The following is a 20,923-nucleotide window of genomic DNA, read 5'->3' on the forward strand; positions in this document are numbered from 1 at the left end:
TCTCTGCGCGCGTTTTATTTCACGGATGGCAGGCGCAGCGCATTGATCTCCGTTTTAAGATCGGCTTTAGCACTCACATGTGTGCGGTAAGATTTCCAACTTCATTCACACATTCTCACTCAAGAAACAATCCCAGAAGGGATGCGCCTTCCAGAGTCCAGGCCCCGAGCTAGGCTCTGAGGCTCCAATAATATAAAAGGCACAGTTTCTAGCTTCTAAGAACTCAGCCCGGTGGGGGCAGATGTATTCATAAACAAGGAATCATGGCCGGGCTGTGGTGGCTCACGCCTGTAATCCTAGCACTCTGGGAGGCTGAGGCGGGAGGATCACTTGAGGTCAGGAGTTCGAGACCAACCTCAACAAGAGTGAGACCCCATCTCTACTAAAAATAGAATAAATTAGTCGGCCAACTAAAAATAGAAATAAAAAATTAGCCCGGTGTGGTGGCGCACGTCTGTAGTCCCAGCTACTGGGGAGGCTGAGGCAGGAGGATCACCTGAGCCCAGGAGTTTGAGGTTGCTGTGAGCTAGGCTGACGCCATGGCACTGTAGCCCGGGCAACAGAGTGAGACTCTGTCTCAAAAAACAACAAAACAAAACAAACAAACAACAAAAAACCCAAGGAATTACAGATATATGAGGCTGCTATCATCCAGGAAAGTACCAAGGATTCTAGGAGTTCCAAGCAGGAAACAGCTTAATTATGTGCTGTCTTGTGGAGACGGGGTATTTCTTCTTGCGGAGGTCTTCAGGGACTGTGTCTGATGTTCCTGTGTCCCTCACACGGCACTTGCACATTAGTGAGGCTGGTCCTAAGTAAGCAGCTGTCGGGGTGATGGATCACCCATCAGCATCAGAAAGGAGGGATTAATCAGTGTGTGTCCTTGGCGTTGCGCCAGGTGCTTCATGGCAGGATTGAGCCTCCCAATGTCCTTGCCTATTGAAAGTTATGGTCTCATTCTTCATCACAACCTGCCAGCTACATAGCTACCTCCAGTTCCTCATCCCCCATGGGATGTTAAGAAAAGAAAAAGAAAAAGAAAAAAATATGTATCAGTGAATATGGATCTCTTAATTAAGTCTAGCAGTCTATGTACCCAAGGTTTGTATGGTATTCCTTCACCAATAGGATCAAGCCGGGAAGGATTTTTCTGTTCCAGAAGAAATTCGTTGTGTTGAACAGAGACTCAGCCCCTGACATATTCTTACTTCTTAATGGGGGAGGAGAGAGTAAAAATCAAATCCCTGAGAGGGAAATTGCTTTGTGACTTCATTGCTTAAATTTAGGCTTGGGTTTGTGGGGATCGTTCAGACTTGGAGCAATAAGCCTTCTAACCCTCTGTCACTTCTCATTACTTCCAATGACAGTTTCAATTATTTCCAATCACTCTTCAAGGGAAGAGTGGGGGAAGGCGTATAGGGCTTCCATGTGGACCAGGCGTGGAGCAAACACTGTAAGACTCTGGCCCCTGGGGTCCCTAGACCCTGGCTTGAAGCCAGACTCGGCCACTTTGTAATTGTGTGACCTTGGGCAAGGTACTTCTCATCAGTCGTTGCATCTAGTAACAATGGCATGGGTTTTTTTGTGAAATTTAAATGAGGTGATGCATACACAGAGTTTTAGCACCCTGCTTGCTACATAAAAAACAGTTAATGAATGTCTGTCGTTATTATCATGACTGTCCTTGCTGGGAGAAGGTCACCCCATGGGTATTTGGAGGGTGTGCTTGAAGTCAGCTGCCACCAGGCCACCAGGGCCAACCTTCAGGGCTGTGGCCACCCCACTCCTCACCCTACAGACAAGTTCCTAATGTCCTTTGGGGGAAGATTGCCCTGCTCCAGGGCTCCAAAAGCCTCACAGACCTCTCTGGGAGAGCCACTTTGTGGGTTATTTGGCCCTGAGCAAGAGGTGCCCTTCTGTGCTGCTTGGCATACTTTCTACAGGTTGCTGTGGCAATATCATAGCATGTGAGCCTTCTTTTCCTGGGTGCTGCCCTTTCAACTACATACTCCCTACCACCTGTGCCAACTTGGGCTGCACCAACCCAGGAAGATAACTGGTTGGGTCATTTCTGCTTTCAGTGTCAAGTAATGTTTTATTGAGCAACTACTATGTACTAGGCATATGCTAGGGACTTTCAGACGAGTACTTTTTTGTACCTTTATAACAACCTGTGAGGTTGGTCTTATTGTCTCCATTTTACAGGTCAAAAAAGTGAGGCGTAAGAAGTAAGGTATTGAATAGAGCAAAACAGCAGATTTGAGTTGAGTCTGCCTTCTGCTTCAGCACTGATCTGGCAAGACAGGAATGACCAGGCAGCATGGGTCACATACATAGAGTGGCAGCGGTGGGAGGCCACTGGGAGACCTGGCCTGGGGGGTTTGGACAAAGAAGGAGCTTTAAGTTCCCACCTCCCCCGCTTTTCAGGCAGTCATTTGTCCCGACCAAAATTAGACTCCAATGATCCCAACACGCAGATTCAAGATGTGTTGAATTATATTTTCTTTTTATATTCAGGAGGAAAGGAAAACCTCAAGGTGAGAAGAAAAATCTGTTCTTTTCCACTGACCTGAACAGCAAAGTGTAATTTTTCTCCTCATTAAAGAGGGCTAAACTGGTGTCCCAGATTCCTGCGGGCCTAGAATTCCCCCTCAGAATGGATTCTTGGGCCAGGCAGGTGGAGCCTGGGTTCTCAGCAGAGGCTGGTCCGGGTCTGCTTTCCCTGGGGGAGTTCTGCGCCCGCCAGTGCGAAGGCAGCCGTGTCCAGCTCCTGCTCCTGCTCCACCCTCCAAGGAGGAGAGGCTGGAAACGAGGCCACCTCTCCGCGGCCGCCTTCTCTGCTCCACTACCTCTCACACCCCGTTCCCGGAGCCCTGCAGCTTCCCAAGCCCCCGAGGAATCCAAGTGACTGCCCCCACATGCTGCCACCTCCGCCTTACCTTCCTCCTGCTCTTCTCTCTCTCTCTGCACCCCACATGGCCTGCTCTGAGACCTGGCACTTGAGAGAGAGAGAGAGAGAGAGAGAGAGAAGACAAGTCTGAACTCTACAGAGCTCACCTTTCCTGTGTTGTCTTTTTTCCTTTCTGTCCTCCTCCCACACCTCTCCAAATTCTCACCCCACAACTTCTAGGGGGGACCCACTCCTGAAAGGCTCTGCTCTCAACTGGCCACAAGCTGATGGTGGTGCTCAGCCCCACCTTGCTCTTGAAGACCTCCACCCTGTTGACTTCCATCTCCTGGGCCCAGTGGGCTGTTTCCCATCCCTCAAGGCCAGGGCCCAGGCTCGCTGGCATCTCATCTGCAGAGGCTTCCCTGACCCTCCAAGGCAGAGAGCTCTGTAGCCCCAGAGCATCCTGCTCACACCTTTCAATAGCTTATGGCACGTTATGGTACAGTTTGGGGTTCTCTGTCTTTTCTGTGTGACTGCGAGCAGGGAACAGTATAGTAGTGTCAGGAATACCAAACCCAGTGGCTGGCACATGGTAGATTCTTGGAAAATGAATGAATGAGGGAACAAACGAACAAACTTACAAATGCACAGGTTAATATGTATAAAATGTAAACTTACAGAAGTACAGATGTTTGCCTCTCCCTAGAGTATCTTTAATAGGGAATTATTTATTTTCAAAAACACCCGAAAGAGGACATGGTAACTTAAACAGAAGATGGTGAGAATGTTTGCAGGCAGGGGGGCCTTGCTAGCCTGCCCTGAAAGCACACCCCCTAGGAGGCCAGCCACACTTAAGAGCTCCCTGAAAAGGACCGACTCTGTTGTCAGCAGGGAATAGTTAGAGCTGTGCAGGGAGTAGATCCATGGGGGACTTGGCGTGACATGGAGCCCTCTGCTTTTGATCTGGTCGTGGGGAGCCTGCAGCACTTCAGGCCTTTTAGACTTTGGTGATTTATTTTGCATTTAATATTTTTGGGGGCATGTGGCTTCTCCTTCCAGCATTATTCTGAATTTTAGCCTCATTAGTGGCCAACCCAGCAATGTTGACTGACTCCTTCTCTGACCCTTTTAGGTCCTCTGGGATGAACAGCAAGAGTCGTTTATGGGCTCTGAGCCAACTCAAGGGCTCTTTCTCTGGTGCATGGAGTTTAAGACCCTCTTTCTCTCCTTTCTCTTTCTCCTCTGCCTTAGTGGGTTCACTCTGTTCATTACTAATCCTGCCTGCCTGTCACTGAGGCAGGGTGAACAGGAGAAACCCAGGTCAGCCAATGATCACAGAAAGTTTTGGTGGCATTTAAAATGTTGATTTCTAAGCTTGGTGCATGTATATATATGTGCGTGTGTGTGTGTGTGTGTGTGTGTGTGTACACATATATATGTTAGCTCATTCAAGCTTTGTGGCAACATCGTGAGGCAGATATTGTCAGCCTCCATTTTGCAGATAAGGATCAGAGAGGTTAGGAAGTTTTCCTGGTGTTACACAGCTAATTACTTTTGGAACCAAAACTAGAAGCCAGGTCTTCTGGCTCTGAAGACATTGCTTGTCCCACTGCTTTGCATGACCAGGAGCCCTGTTAAGAGTGGCTGCCCCACACCACAGCACTCAGCAGGCCTCTGTGCTGGCCTCTGTCTTCTGGTGTCTCTTCTCCGTGAAGGCGCAGTTCATCCAGTGGCCTTCAGTGAGCTGCCTTTGACAGACAGTTGGGCTTTCTGCCCCGAGAAGGCTTGAGATTTGTTTCATATGTACAGTGACCAACCGTCCCGGTTTGCCCAGGACTGAGGGGTTTCTTAGAAAACCCTGCACATGGAATGCAGGATTTTCAGTGCCGAAGCCAGGAAAGTCCCAAGAAAACCATTTGACTGGTCACCCTAGTGGTAGAGTATCTTGCTACTCCAAGTGTGACTCTCAGACTAGCAGCAGTGGTTTCACCAGGGAGCCTGTGAGAAATGCAGAGTCTCAGGCCTCCGCCCAGACCCTCTGAACCAGAATCTGCGTTTTAGCAAGATATTCACAGAGGGGAAAAGCACCTGAGAAACTCTGGAGCAGGACCTAAAGGTGGATTTGACAGGAGTTACAGAAATGCAGGACTCACATCTGAATTATCTGACCTGGGAGAGGTAGCTTCTTTGCTTTTATAAACTTCCGTTTTACATTTCGTGGCTTAGCTGCAACCTCAGGTGATGTGCACTGATGCGAGGAAGAACGGAATTAAGGCTCCTGGTTGCAGTGAGACACTGCAGGGCGCCGCGGTGCTGTGCGGGCATGAAGTGAGTAACGGCTGAGCCTTTCTCTCTGTCCTTGAAATGGGGATGTTCGATAAAGGCTGTGAAGTTTCCTGGATTCACTGGCCTAGGTCCTTCTACTGAGGACAGCTTGGAGTGTCACAGCTGACAGCAAATGCACCAGAGGGTGCCCGAGGACGGCAGCAGCCTGTGCTCTGGGGGCTGCGGACTCAGAGACGGGAAATAGAAGCAAGAAGGGAAAGCGTGTAAGAGGAGCCAAGCCTGGCAAACTGTAGCCTCTCACAAGCTATTAACCGAAGAAATAGTGAGGCCATCAGAGAGGTACTCCAGACCTACGTGCTTTCCTGTGTGATGCCTGGCTCCACATCACGAGGGCCTAACCCAGCTTTGCAGACAAGTTATCAACAGCTGCCCAGCCTGTCCTGCCCCGTGGTGACCCCTGTGCCTGGACACCTGAGCGGCAGGTGTGGCGGTGGTTCTCCGTCTGTTTCGGCCACTTCTGTAGGCTTTGGCTTATCTCACAGTAAACCTGAGTCAAAGCAGTTGTTCCAGTCTTTTAAGTGGGTGCTGTGTGTTATCTTTTATTAATCTTTCGTCTCGAAAACCTGGCTGTCAGATGTTAAAATAACAGCTACCAACCAAGGTAGGAAAAGACGTTTGTATTTCTGGAATGGCAGAGCAGCCTTGAACTAAAAGAAGCATAACCCACATTTGTCGACTTGCTCTCTGTTCCAAGTCACATGCCCAGTAGGGAGCCCAAAATAAGGGCAGCCCAGGGGAGGGAATGACAGGCAGGCCCGGAGATGAATGTGTTCATCCGTTCAGTTAGAGCCGTTTCAGACAAAGCTGATTTCTGCTGTGATATTAATCCCACCCTGACACCAAGAAATCAAACTGTCACTTTTCTTATAATAGGGTGAAATGTTTCTGACCTGGGTTTCGTTTTAGAACAATTTCTTCTGCATGTGTTGTTTTCCCTGGAATCTCAAAAGGCTTGGTTGGGGGTAGATCTTGTAAGAAGACACAGATTTTCAGTTACGGAGCAACCCCCTTGCTTGGTGCCGTGGGTAGAGACGCAGCTGTATGTGACCTTGCTCATTGCGGTGTGGCTGGGGGACCAGACTGACAGAGGAAGGAGGAAATGGGCAAATGTCAGACAGAATGGAGTTAATTGCCGAAATGTTTGGTACAAACAAGTGAAATGGGAGCTTTGTGAAAGGATAGTCAGTAAGAGGGAAAATCCCACTTCAGCAGCTAACAAGGGAGCAAGAATACGGTACCGGTCCCGTGAGCACGGTCGCTTGAGGGCACTACATCAGGGGCCGAGAAAGAGAAAGAGAAAGGACACCAGGGTGGGGTGGAGACGGTTGTGACATTGCTGTCAGTCTTCCTCTGGAAACAGCACACATTCACCATCCACAGGCCAGTCTGGGGATCTGCCTAAGGCGGGGCTGAGCAGTGACGAGAGCAACTTACTTTCTGGCTCTCAGTTTTCACCCTGCCCAGGGAGAGAGGGGAAGGGAGAATTTGTAGGTCCCTTCCCACGCTGCAGATGTCGATCTGTGCCGGTCTTCCTTTGTGGGGGTCCACAGACCAGACCTGATGGCTCGTGGTTCTTTGCACGGTAGCCAGAGCCCCCTCACCTGCACGCCCCCAGCCCTCCTGCCGCTGCCGGGCTCTGCCCCAGCACTCTCCCTTCGCTAAGAACACGGCCCGACCCTCGCACGCAGCCTCCAGGCCCGCACGCAGCCTGACTGTGTCCAAGCCTCTGCCCCTGAAGATGCCAAAGTGGTTTCTGTCTCGGGGTCTTTGCACTTGTTCTTCCCTCGCCCTGGAATCTGCTTTCCCCGGATCATTGCAAGGCTGGCTCCCTGCCTTTCAAGTTTCAGTGCAAATATTGCTTCAGAGAAACCTTTTCTGAAACCCTCCCCACCTCTGCCCCAGGCTGACCAGAACCCCTGCTGGTCACTATCTTATTGCCCTGTTATACTTTCTCTCTAGCATTTAACATGCTCTCTTTTGTAACCCTTGTGCATTTCTGTCTTAGTCCATTCAGGCTGCTTTAATAAACTACCATAGACTGGGTGGCTTCTACCCAACAGAAATTTATTCCTCGTGGCTCCGGAGGCCGGGAAACCCAAGATCAAGGAGCCAGCAGGTCTGGTGTCTGGTGAGGGCAAACTTCCTGGTTCATAAACAACCACTTGGTAGAAGGGGCAAGGGAACTCTCTGGGGCCTCTTTTGCCAGGCTCTGCCCTCATGACCTAATCACCCCTCAAAAGCCCCACCTCCAAATACTATAGCTTAGGATTTCAGTATATGAACTTTGTGGGGGACACAAAGATTCAGTCTATAGCGATGTACTTGTCTATTGCCTGTTTCTACGATAGCCTGGACTTTGTCTGTATCATGTACTTCTGTATCCTCAGTGCCTACAACAGTGCCTGACACAGAGATGCTCAATAAATGTATGATGAATAAACTCTTCTGTGCTTTTCTGTACGGCATGCATAGCAACAGAGAAATTTTAGAAATGAAGAAAGTCATTCCCCAAGCCTTATGTGCAGAGCTCTTAATATATATTATTTCATTTACTCCTGACAGCCCTACTAAGTGAGTGCTATCAGGATCCCATTTGGCAAACAAAGACACCAAATGTTACAGACATTAAGTACATGACAGAGGTTACACAGCCAGGTTACACAGTAAGCAATGGAGCCTGGATTTGAACCCAAGCAGTTTGACTTTAGAGCTGGTGCCAAAAATTAATATGCTATTCAAGTCATCTAAGCCGGTGCTTCTTAGAGTTTTAGCATTTACCTGGGGAATCTTCTGATTTAATGAGTTCTGGGGTGGGGCTTAAGATTCTGAATTTCCAATAAGTTCCTAGCCAGTGTTGCAGGCCCGTGGAAAACACCTCTCAGATAGAAGGGAAGGGAGGGAGAGAAACTGAGGCCTGGAGAAGTTAGGAGGCTTTCCTTAAGTTATACAGCTAGTTAATGGCAGAGTTTGGACTCCAGCCCAGGGTCCTGGCTCCCAGCCCAAAGCTCTTTGAAGCCTCAGCAAGCCCAGGGATTTTAAAACATACCTACATCTTCAAAGACCGCCTGCAGGAATGTAGTCCCCTGAATTAGAGATTGCAAAAGGGGCCAATGATTCTGTCCTCTGCCCCTTGCTGGTTACTGCCAGGTACTTGGTTGCCACTGGGCCTTCCCATTACAGACACAACAGTTCTTGTTCTGAGACAAGAGTCCTTGCCCCAGAATTTCCAAACCTCCTCCCAGCACAGACACTCCGGTGTGTAATCTCCACTCTGTCTGCCTCATGGAAAGAGAGTGCCATTATCTTGGGTTTGCCAACTTCCCTCTGGCTGCTGTAGGGTTTGCCATTATGGTATCTGTTATGTGAGAGTCAGCTCATTTGTGCAGCTGCCACCCTTCCCCAACCTTCCTTGTTCTTTTCTTTCTGACACAGAAGATTAAATGTAGACTTGTTGAAAACTTTTACGGGTCTATCTCTCCCACCTTCCACCCAACAGAAATCCCTTTCTGGAAGACGTCCTCCATCCTCAATTTGAGCAAACTGGAAGCTCAATCCTTGCAAAGAGCTTTTTCCACTCTAAGGCAGCTCTTACCATGGGGAAGGGCTTTCTGCTCTGAGCTGGAGTCCTGATTCCTGGACACTGCCACCAACAGAGGCCACAAAGATTAGTAACTACCATAAATGCCTTATAAGGGCCCCCCAATTTATAAAGTGATAATTTGAAAACATTAATCTGTGACAGACATTGTGCTAGACATTTTCATATACGTGTCACCTCATGTGCTAACCACACCCTGAAGTACACAGTATCAAGTCCCATTTTACAAATATGGAAACTGAGGCTCAGAGCTGTTTAAGGGACTTGCCCAAAGACAGAGGGCCAGTAAGCTTCAGAAGCCATGTCCTTTCTACGACATCACAGCTGCACATCCTCCTGCCACCCCAAAGCCCTTTAAATATTCAGAGAAAGTCCTTTCATGTCTGTCTCCCATTCTGCTCTTCTCTTCTACAAACTAAACACTGCTGTTTCCTTTAACCTTTCTCTTTCGTTATCGTCATAATGATAGAGCTGGCCATCACGAATTGAAGTCGTGGCATGTGCCAGGCACCCAGTATGCGGACTGAGTTCATCTCCATAACAACCCTCAAATAACTCCATTTTATAGATGAGCAGACTGCTGAAACTCAGAGAAGTAATTTGTGCGGTGGCACTCAATTAGGAAATGTCAGAAAGCTAGGACGGAGCCTGGTCTCTACGACTGTGAAAATGAGAAAGATGCTGGGGGAAGGGGGGATGAATACAGTGGGAATCCAAGTGAGAAATGATGCAAACTTGGAGGCTGTCCCGTTTGAACCGTCTTTCTCGTGTTGGCGCATTTGCCCTCTCCTACAGAACCACTTAGCACTAAAGAGGGCTCTTTGGGGGCACCTAATCCAGGCATGGGACTAGGGCCTGAGTTATCAAGGCTGTTACCCTGTGGAGGTCATTTGACACCAATTCTAAGTACACTTTTAAAAAATCATCTTTGTTGGGATATGGGATATAATTAACATACAATAAACTGCACATATTTATAGCATACAATTTGTTAAGAGTTGGTAGTATATGTACGCACCCATGAAACGTCACCACAGTTAGGGTATTTTAAATATTTGTCATAAATCCAAAAATTATGGCATCCCTAGTAATGACTTTTTTTTTTTTTTTTTTTTTTTGAGACAGAGTCTCACTCTGTTGCCTGGGCTAGAGTGCCATGGCATCAGCCTAGCTCACAGCAACCTCAAACTCCTGGGCTCAAGCGATCCTCCTGCCTCAGCCTCCCGAGTAGCTAGGACTACAGGCATGTGCCACCATGCTCGGCTAATGTTTTCTATATATTTTTAGTTGTCCATATAATTTCTTTCTATTTTTAGTAGAGATGGGGTCTCACTCTTGCTCAGGCTGGTCTCGAACTCCTGAGCTCAAATGATGCACCTGCCTCAGCCTCCCAGAGTGCTAAGATTACAGGCGTGAGCCACCGCACCCGGCCCCCAGTAATGACTTTTTGAGGCTCTAATCTTCATGGAGGGGACAGCAGAAGGACTCAGGAAGGCTGATGAAAACTCATCGCTGATCCCTGGCAAGGCTTGGGGAAGGTTTAGACCCCAGGCTCAGCTACAGTCCAGATGGTGTGGGACCCATCAGCCTCCCTTGCTTCCAGACTTCCACACTTCTTTGTGGTTTTCTGATTTATTTTGATCTTGAAGCCAGAGTCCACATTTCCAACCCTGTTTGGCTTCTCCAGAATTCCCATGAACCCTCCATCTGGCTTCAAGAATAAATATACTATCAAGCTTTTGAGGCTGAAAAATTAAGTAAAATGTAACCGAAGGGTGTTGGTCCTCCAGCTCAGGGACCCCTCTCTTTAGTATTCCAGATTCAGCCAGGATAAAATGACCACCAGAGCCTCCACAAAGATAAGGAGGAGACAGAAGGTACGGACAGGGTCAGTGTCCACTCCCCCCTTCCCATCTGCTCCCTTTTCCCTCACTCTTGCCTCCTGAGACCGCCCCACCCCCTCGCAACAAATACACACTGCAGCAAAAGGAGCAAAAATACCCCCAACCATTGAGGGTTTCGAGGGAAGGGCTCTGAATTCAAAGACAGAGGCTTGCTCTGGGACAGCCTACATAGCCTAAATACCATATTTACCCTGAGACCTTCCTAATTCCCTTCCATCGCAGCAATCTCTGTCTCCTCTAAACTTCCACAAACTTTTCATTATGCCAACAATCACCTTTTACCCTCTGAAATATAATTATTCACATACATGTTTCCTTTTACTTTCTAGACCATAGCTCTCCGAGGGCATGATCTTTATCTGATTCTTTTCTGCATCCTCTGCAGTGTCTAACATGTAGTGAGTGCTCCATGGGTACTTGTTGAACAAATGAATGAACGATCCATCTTGTCCTAGACCTCGGGGAAGGACTCAGAGCGGGGCATAGCATTACCCTTGTGTCCCTCACACCACGTGCCACATATGAAGTACTAGTACATGACACCCCTGATTCTCTCGTGTGTGTGTGTGTGGTATAAATAGAGCCAGGGAGATGCACATACACTGTTAATTCTCAGCAGAGGTGAGGCTTGGCTTGACAGGCTTGGCTCATGAAAGAAAACCAACCGCTGTCACTGGTGAGGCTGCTTCTTGGGGGAGATCTACCTCTCACCTCCAATAGTCCCAGCCGGTGCTAATAAGCAAGGAGAGAACAGGCGTTCAAAGTGGCAAAGTGGAAGGAAATAGTTCTGAGCAAGGTGAGGGGGGATCTCATCAACTAGGATCCCATTGGCTCAATCCCAACCTTGGAAGGAAATCCATGGAGCAGTGGTGGCAATGGGCCACAGGCCACTATTCCCCTTCCAGAGATATCCATTCCTGTGAACACACACGGAAAGCCCCAAGTGGTTAAGGTTCCTTAGGGCTCTTCAATTTGATTTGAAGTACAGACATATCTAGATTAATGTTTCTCAGATTTTTAGATTTCAGGGACCAGTAAAATTTCAAAAATAAATTTGGGCACAAAATCAAGGGCCCACTTTTAAAATATTGCTGGCTATGGACTTAAACAAAAATACAAGCTACCATCCTACTGTTAAAATTATTCCTAAAAAGAAATAGCATTTCAGTGACAATAACAAAAAGCCAGTTGGCAACTCCACATGGACAGCTCTGTGTATACAATAGCTAACATTTACTGTGTGCTAAATGTAGCCCAGGCACCATTCTAAGTATTTTACTAATATTATCTAATTTTACACACATACACATTACATCATTTATATTTTTTTCTTCCATGTGAAACTGAAAATTTCATCATGGACCGGTGGCATGGGTTTATACCCTAGTGTTAGGGACTCACTAGATGAGAAATTGCTTGAGGTAACTCACAGCTGTAGGACTCAAAATGTCTATGAACCTTAAACTTTCCACCTGATGCAAAGACAGGCTGTGATCCTGCAGAGTAAGCTCTTCTATGCAGGATCCAGATGACAAATATTTTCCCCTGAAGTTGTGTTTGATACACGAACCCATTGAGTTCTGTCCCCAGTTGACACTGAGACTCATAAGCTTGCAGCCTTTGTCAACAAATGCAATGCCCCAAGTAAATTATAATTTAGCCAAAGCTAAAATGTTTCCAACTACATGTTTGCATGAAAGATAAAGGCAAAGCTACCACTTTTGTGATATAGAGCCCCCTTCGTTGTCTGTACTTTTAAAAGCTTAACATCCCACTATTATGTTTCACAAACCAGACGGCTTAAGCTCAGGGGGGAAAATGCTGGGTTGAGTTACAGGGTTATGAACTAAGTAACCCTTAGACAAATATTTAAAAAAAAAAAAAAGTGCTTCCTAATTTCTAGATTAAAGGAGATTCATGGGCCCTTAAATAGAAGAGAATATAAAAGACCTTAAGTTGCCTCCTCTAGACAGAAGATGGATAGACCAGCAAGGTCATGCACTGCAGAAGTTCCCCCCAGAGACCAGACACATCTTCCAGAGGAGGAAGGAGGCAGCAAGTAGGAGGCTGTGTTATTTATTTTTTCAACGCTTAACAAAACAGCTCAAGGAGACCCAATGTCAGGCCTAGATGTGAAATATTGTGTTTTAAGAGCTAGTGCTTTAGTGTACAGATGGAAAAAGGGCCAGATACAGGAGGTTTAGTCCAGATGATGTTTGCCTGTTAACCATCTTGCTTCCCTGAATTGGGAGGAAGGAAACAATTGGAATTTCCTATTATGCATAATAGGCAACAAAAAAAAATTTAAACTATTTCCTATTCTCAAAGAACTAGATGTGGGAGAAAATATGAGATAGCACATTGTTGTAGAAAGAGCATTAAAGTAAGTACAAGAAGAGCTTGCTCTGAAGGACAATGTCCTTGCCTCTACAAAGGTGGAGAGCTTAATGTTCATAAAAGTTTAGATTCCTAGGCCTGGAATTTAAAAAAATGTGGTGTGAAAGTGGGGAGTCCTGGATAGCACCATTATTTATCACGTATGTGACCTTAGGCAAGTCACTTGCCCTTGAGCTTCAGTTTCCCTATCTGCAAAATGAGGATACTAACTCCCATTTTACAGAGGAGGAAGGTGAGGCTCTTAGTGGTTAAGAAACTTGGCCAAAGTCACAAACTAGCACATACCTTATTGCCAAGCCTGTGCTCTTTTCCTTAATCACCCCAACGCTCGAGATGAGATCATATGCATTAAAATGTTTAGTAATGAGCCAGGCACTATGCAGTCATTCCCTTGTGGTTATTATGCACAGACTTCCATCTGGCATGTATAAAAAGGAATGTCAGCCCACATCTACATGTGTCCATGAATGCATTCATGTAAGACTGTGCTTTACAAATAGAAGCAGCTTTATGGTCTGACTAGCATGAGAACACTTTTGGAAGGACCAGATAGAATCAGGGACTCTCCAAGCCATAGGGAAGCAGTCCTATATCACAGACAATTGCACATGCTCTAATACCAGCATTGCAGCCAGCACTGGCTTGTTCCCAACAGAGGAACACATGGCTCACTCTGGGATGATCCTACCTACCCTCCTGTCTCAGAAATGAGTTCTTCCTAGGAGGTTAAAGCAAACCATATCTGCTGTTACTGATAATTATTCTGGGAAGGTCTGGGAAAAGAGGGTGTTGACGCTGAGGAAATGATAAAGAGGAGAGTGAAGCTCCTGGTTTGTATCCAAGGGTGCAAGGTGTGACATCTCATGCATCCTGAACTGGTGGTGAGAAATGGTAAAGAGGAAGATAACTGTAGCCCTTACAGAACATCCCTCCAGGAATGCCCATACATTATCAGTGGGGTGCAAACTGCACAAACCTTTTCAAAGAGCAGCAGGAATTTCAATAGCACTCGTAGCCTTGTCCCAATAATTCCATTGTTAGGAACTTATGCTAAGGACCTAATCAAATACAATGTACAAAAATGCTTATTGCAGCAAAAACATTGACACGAACTAAATGTCCCCAAATAGGAAAGTGGTTAAGTAAATTATGATTCATGAATCTATATAATCAAATATAATGCTGCTAGGAAAACAGATAATGAAGAAGTTTTATGACTTGGATAAATGCTTGAAATATAATATTGAGTTTCAAAAAAGAGTATATAGAGTAAAATCTCTACTGTGTAAATGTGTAAATGCATGGAAAAAAGACTGGAAGGACACTTGTACTGAAACCTTAAGAGCGGTTACAGGTGATTTTTATTTTCTTCATTGTTTTTGTCCTTATCATCTGAATTTTGTATAAGTCTGTATAACTTTTATCTTTAAAAGTTTACTTTAAAAATTGCCAAACGTCTAAGTGCCACTCGTCCCTAAATGGCTTTGTCTTTTGCTTGAATTAGTACAACAGCCTGGCAGCTGCCCTCCCTTCTCCACCCTGCCCCTTGCCAGCGTGGCCCGCGGTCTCCAGGCTTGTCTTCTGTTTACTCCAAGAGAGCAGGCCGGCCCGTGGCTCAGTGCGGACTAGGCTACCTGTTGTCTCTAGACTAGCAGAACCTTTCAAACTCCTTAGCGTGACTTGCTGTTTCCCACACAGGCCAGACGCTCAGAGCCTCCGGTTCTTCCCTCTGTTTAGAATGTTCTTTCCCCTCCCTTTCTACCTAGGAAATGCTTACTTGGCCTTTAAGGCCAAACTCAGAGGTTAGCCCCTCCGGGAAACCTTACCCTTCAGTCCCAAGCAGGGTTGGGTGCTGTTTGCTCTGCTCCCCAAAGACTTTGTTCATAGCTCTGTGTTAGCAAACATCGTCATTTGTTGTGATGAATATGTTTGAATGTCTCCCCATATAAGGCTACATAATTGTGAGGATGAAGTTTGAGACTCATTTGCCTTGGTGTGCTCAGGGCCTGGCACAGAGTCGTTGGCCAGTGATGAACAGATAAACTGGTGACTGAGCTGGGACCAAGGAGGCAGCAGGAAGTACCAATGCCAAGCAGATGGTCCTTATATGATGACTGTGAGCTCATCTTCATGCCTCAAAGCAGCAAAAAATAGCAGGCTTCATGTGCAGCAAAAGGAGCTTCCACAGGTTGCTGTCATTGGAGTGGAGGAACAGTTGGGGGAGAGGCGTGCCTTAAGAATGGAGTAAAAACCTTCCTATCTAAGAGGGGTTGGACACTGTCCTTCTTAGAGACTGGAAGATGGACACGATGACCCCAGGCAGACCTAGTCTTCAGTGTATTGTCCAAGGGGACAGGGTGGAAGCTCCGCTGTCTCCGGAGCCCACTGCGATTCTCCTGTAGGCCCGGGCAGGTTTCCATGTCAGCTGCACTTCCAACCCCAGAACTGCAATTTGAACCTAAAGCCCTGTAGACAAAGAAGACTGTGTTAAAAGTAGGCCCCATTGCTCACAAAACCCAGCAGGGCCCTTGGCTCCACAACACTCATTAGCATCTTAAGTTCACATAAATATATATGAGGCCTGTGGATTCCCCTGGGAGTCCCGGAGGCCCTCGCAGCCAAAGCAAAATCTCTCCCTCTTTGCACCTCCTCCTGGACCTTCCTTGCCCAGCTGCCTCGCAGAGCCCAGCTGCCTTCAGGGACTCCCCAGCTGGGGCCCAACAGCTCATTTTCAAAGTGCAAAAATAGACAGTTAGTCCTTTGGGGGACCAGAGCTCTGTTCTGTCCCTCCCTCCCATATGGTGGTCTTTCATATCCAGGGGGCTCTGAAGACCAGGGATTTCCCCACTGTCCTCGTGTGTGCCTGACCCTGCGTGGATGCTGCCTGCCCGAGGGCAGGTGCGGGGGTGTTGAGGGAGATGAGGAGACCCAGGACATTTTGGTCTTAAAGGACTCCCAACCAACGGTTTACAAAATAGAGAAGGGAGAACACAAAGTAACAACCTGAGACACAGCAGCAACCTCACGTTAGCAGTACGTGGACCTTCTGAATTCCACAGAGATGAGGCATTGCCGGACCCGATTCCAGAGGGCTTCTTGGAGGAAGTGAATTTTGGCAGGGAAAGATGGTGTTGGGAGGGTACTGACTGTCGGGCAGGGCTAGCTGACCCGCTGTCCTGCCCCCTCCCAGGGGACACTGCAGGGCAGTTGAGTGGAAGGAGAAAAGCAGCCCCAGAGGATCCTCAGTCCCCAAGAACAGCCCTGCCTCATTCCCAGCCAACTGGCCCAACTGCCGCACGTTTCCGTATCTGGAAGGAATGAAGGGCTTTCAAAGAAAAGCCACGAAATGAAGGCAGAGGAATCCTGATGTGGATGGGAGAGCCAGTGGGGTGGCTGCCCCTTGGTGCTGCCTGGCTGAAGCCGGAGTGCCCTGGCCCCAGCTCCAGGGTGTGATGCCACAGCGCTGCCCTGGCCAGACACGTGGCCCTCCCTCTGCAGCTTGCTTTGTGACAAAAGCACAGGCACCACTTAGTGGACGAGGAGGGCAGTGGATGAAGTGCAAAGAGAAAATGATAGTGGCAGATTTTCAACCTCTGGTCGTGTTTTTCAGCTATGATTCTTAGGAAAAGATTTCTCCAGTTCTACTTCGTTTGCTGACCTTGGCACTTTGGTATCCCTTGGTCAGTTAAGAGCAGGCTTCCTGCTTTTGGAAACATCTTTCATGCTAAGTAGCTTGTCCATCTTTCTTTCCTGGGCCTGATAAGAAATAAGAGAGACTCTCTTCATTTGCTTCTCATGGACCCAACCATCCTACCCCATCTGCAGCAGCTTTCTCTCGGTCAGGGAGGGAGGCAGGTTCTATCTGGGGCAAAGCTTCCCCTTTCCCCGAGATCTTCAACTGCAAGTCACAGCTGGTCAGATTGGAAGGATCCTTTGAGGTCATTAACTTCAACCCATACTGTAAGCCCAGAGTGAGGAGGGGACTTATTGAGAGCCAGGGCTTTATTCTAGGGCCATTTTTTTGCCACTAGAGTAAGAGGTGGCACAGAATGGAGGTCATAGCACAATCTCTGCAATCAAAGTGGCCTGGCTTCACATTCCATCTTTCTAATTTGATGGCTGTGAAACCTCGCATAAGTTATTGAACTTCTCTGAGTGTTTCCTCAGCTTCAAAAAACAGAGAATAATAATACCTCTTCACAGGTATTATAAGATCGTTGGCAATAACAGCTATCACTTATGGAGCACTGTGTGTGCCAAGTGCTATGCTGAACACTATATGCCCGTTACTCCAAAGCACCCAGTGCCATGCCTGGCACACCATAATGTTATTAATAGCTGTAAGGATTGCAACAATCGGCATTAGCCATGCACGTGTCTCACCTTTGGCAGCATACTTTTTTTTTAAGTTTTGTTTCTAATTGACAGATAATAATTGTACCTATTTATCAGGCACAATGTGATGTTTTGATACATGTATACATTGTTCAATGCTCATATCAGGGTAATTAGCATATCCATCACCTCAAACATTTATCATATTTCTTTGTGGTGAGAACATTCAAAATCTTCTAGCTATTTGGAAATATACAATTCATTATTGTTAACTATAGTCACCCTCCTGTGCAATAAAACACCTGAACTATTCCCTCCGATTGGCAGCAGGCTTCTGAGATGGTGACAGTCCTGTGGTCCCCAGTTTCTGAAAGTCGGGAAGACCTAAAAGCAAGAAAGCAGCTCACGTTCAGGCTGTGCATGAGATGCTGACCTGTCCTCCCACACTGGGGAAGGGTCACCGGCCTTCCAGTCCAAGCACAGCCTGCTCTCGTCTGTTTAAACAAGGCTGGGGAGCCAGGCAGGCTGGGGGTGGGGGGCAGCGGGAAGGAGCGAGCTGCTTGGGATTCTGTGCAGCAGGTTCTGGGCTATTGAAGCTGTCAGGCTGATACACAAGCTCTGTCAGGCTTGTAGCTCTTGGCATTCTGGCCGCTTCCCCCCGATGACCATTTATAGTCAGTCTCTCTGAAGGGGGTGTATCCCTGGGCCCGGGTGAAAGAGATGAAGTTGGAGAAGAGGCACCTGGACGTGGAGAGGTAGGCGGTAACTTCTAAATCTCCCCCTGCATCCAAACACTTGCAATCTCCCAGACCTTGGGCTCGACTGCTCCCCCTTCAGGCCTGCGAGGTAAGAACAAGCCCCCTGCGGAAGCAGGTTGGAAGGCGGAATGACTGCAAGGATCACAAATCATGAATTTTTAGTGGAGTTTTTATGTACGACAAGTCCATATGGCTTTGTGGTAGGGAATTTCTTATGCCCATTGAATTTTTTTAAAAATTATCCCTTGAAATTTAATTCAAGACCCTTTTAAGCATATCGGAAGTAGCAAGCCTTTAACAGAGCTTGGGAAAGGGAAAGATGGCCTGACAGTGTTGGGAGTTCCATCTGGCCGTTGTTGACCAGTGGCAAGTCTTGGCGCTTTGTATCACCTTGCTTCCTGTGGTACCTTCCTGAGGAGAGGACACTAGGTCCCACTGGTCCTACGTAGACACTGTGCTCTCTTGGTCGCTAGGCTGATGAAAGATTAAGGTGAGGGTTTGGAAAAGGCCCTGCAGACTTCAGGCTGGGTACAAAGAACACTGTCCTTGATACTGCCTGGGTGAATTTCCAACAAGTCAGGAAACTGCAAATAATGATGCTAAAAGGAGGAAAGCTTGCTGGCGGCTGAGGCCACAGGGAATTGGTACTTTGAGATGGTCACCACGGACACCATGGACCTGTGTGCACCTGCCAGAGTGCTAAATAATAACAGTGTCCTTGTTGACTGTGGGAGGAGCCTCTGGGTGTGGTGGAGGGCTGGGCAGGGAGCAGTAATATGTGCTAGATGCCAGACGCTGGATTAGTGGCTTCATACATACTGTTTTACCTTTTTAACATTCATAACTGTGAGAGGTTAGTTTCCTTCTTATTTTACAGATGAAGAAACTGAGGCTCCAAGAGATCAAGTACCCTGCTCAAGATTTTAGACTTAACATATGGCGGAGCTGGGATTCAACGTCTTTATATTGGCTTAACAACCTGTTTATACCAGAGTTAGTTACTTGCTTGGAACACTCCCTCCTGGGGGATGCTGTGTCCCCAGGAGGCCAGCTGACAGGCCAGGAGTTGCTCTGGTGGGTGTGAGGATCCTTCGTCAAGCTGGTAAAATCTAGAGAAGCTGTTTCTAGTCTGAAAAAGTGTTTTTGTCAGAAGAATAGCCTGTCCCATGTACGACGAATGATACTGTCAAAATTACATTTTTATAGTTCCTTTTTCTAAAACTTTGTAGAGATCATGACCCTTCTGTTATGACATCCTTTCTTCCTTGGCCAAAGTAAAGTAAACTTGATTATGTTGTAACATTCTTTGGTTGGTTTCAATTCCAAGGATTCTGAGGTCACTTGTATTAACTTTAGCAGTTTACTGTCATGTTTTAAAAACCTTTTAGTGCAAACTACAAATTCATTTATTCATCCGAATTTATTGAGCACTTATTCTATTGAGCCTGACACTGGGTGCAATACTGGGAACAGGAAAATGGATAAACTTGTCTCTTCCCATATGAGGCAGATACATAAACAGGTGCAATGTAATGTGCCAATGCGTCGGGATGTGTAAAGTGCCGTGCAGCTAGCTACTCTCACTTGACTGGTTTTTCGTTCATTTAAAAAAAAAATCAAGGCTGGGCGCGGTGGCTCAGGCCTGTAATCCTAGCACTCTGGGAGGCTGAGGTGGAGGATTGCTCCAGCTCAGGAGTTTGAGACCAGCCTGAGCAAGAGCGAGACCCCGTCTCTACTGAAAAATAGAAAGGAATGATCTGGACAGCTAAAAATATATATATAAAAAAAAAAATTTGCTGTGCATGGTGGCGCATGCCTGTAGTCCCAGCTACTCAGGAGGCTGAGGCAGAAGGATTGCTTAAGCCCAGCAATTTGAGGTTGCTGTGAGTTAGGCCACGGCACTCTAGCCAGGCAATAGAGCGAGACTCTATCTCAATAGATAGATAAATAAATAAATAAATAAAAATAAAAATAAATCAAGACATTCCTACTGTTAATAAGTGTAAGGTCCTATTTTAGGTACTGGGAAAACCAAGGGGAGTCTACTGAGGGAGACAGACAAATAAATAGATAAATTATATGATACAAATACAAAGGGGGTAAATACCTAACAGATAAAGGCAATTTTTGACAGGCATACCATTATTGATTTGCATACAAGTAAATTTACCTGGAACAGAGTAAGCACTCAGTGAATAAATGGTAGGCTATGTTGTTAGTGTCACTATCATCGTTATTGTTGTTGGCAAATAAATGTGTGGTCAATTAATTTCGATTTTTTCCTTATAAAATTTGGACTGGCATGGTACTTCACACCTGTAATCCTAGCACACTGGGAGGCTGAGGTGGGAGGATTGTTCAAGCCCAAAGTTGGAGACCAGCCTGAGCAACATAGCAAGTCTCCCATCTCCACAAAAATTAGAAAAATTAGCTGGACATGGTGACACACGCCTGTAGTCAGCTACTTGGGAGGCTGAGGCAGGAGGATCGCTTTAGCCCAGGAGTTTGAGGTTACAGTGAGTTGAGATCATGCCACTGCGCTCCAGACTGGGTGACAGAACAAGCCCCTGTCTCAAAAAACAAACAACAACAACAAAAAAGAAACCACCCATAAAATTTGGGCAATATTGTCATTTCTCCATTTTACAGAGAAAATCTGTACCTTACGTGATTTAAGTGGTTCTACTATACCATG

The 20,923-nt window shown here is 46.8% G+C and overlaps 1 protein-coding gene across 1 annotated transcript in view; it reads left to right on the forward strand.

The window, feature by feature from the left end:
- CLMP (CXADR like membrane protein) overlaps nucleotides 1–20,923 on the forward strand; it is a 98,780-nt gene that overhangs the window by 6,954 nt on the left and 70,903 nt on the right. The window lies entirely within an intron of this gene.

Source organism: Eulemur rufifrons, chromosome 6 (genome assembly GCF_041146395.1).
Source record: "Eulemur rufifrons isolate Redbay chromosome 6, OSU_ERuf_1, whole genome shotgun sequence".
Classification (NCBI taxonomy): Eukaryota; Metazoa; Chordata; class Mammalia; order Primates; family Lemuridae; genus Eulemur; species Eulemur rufifrons.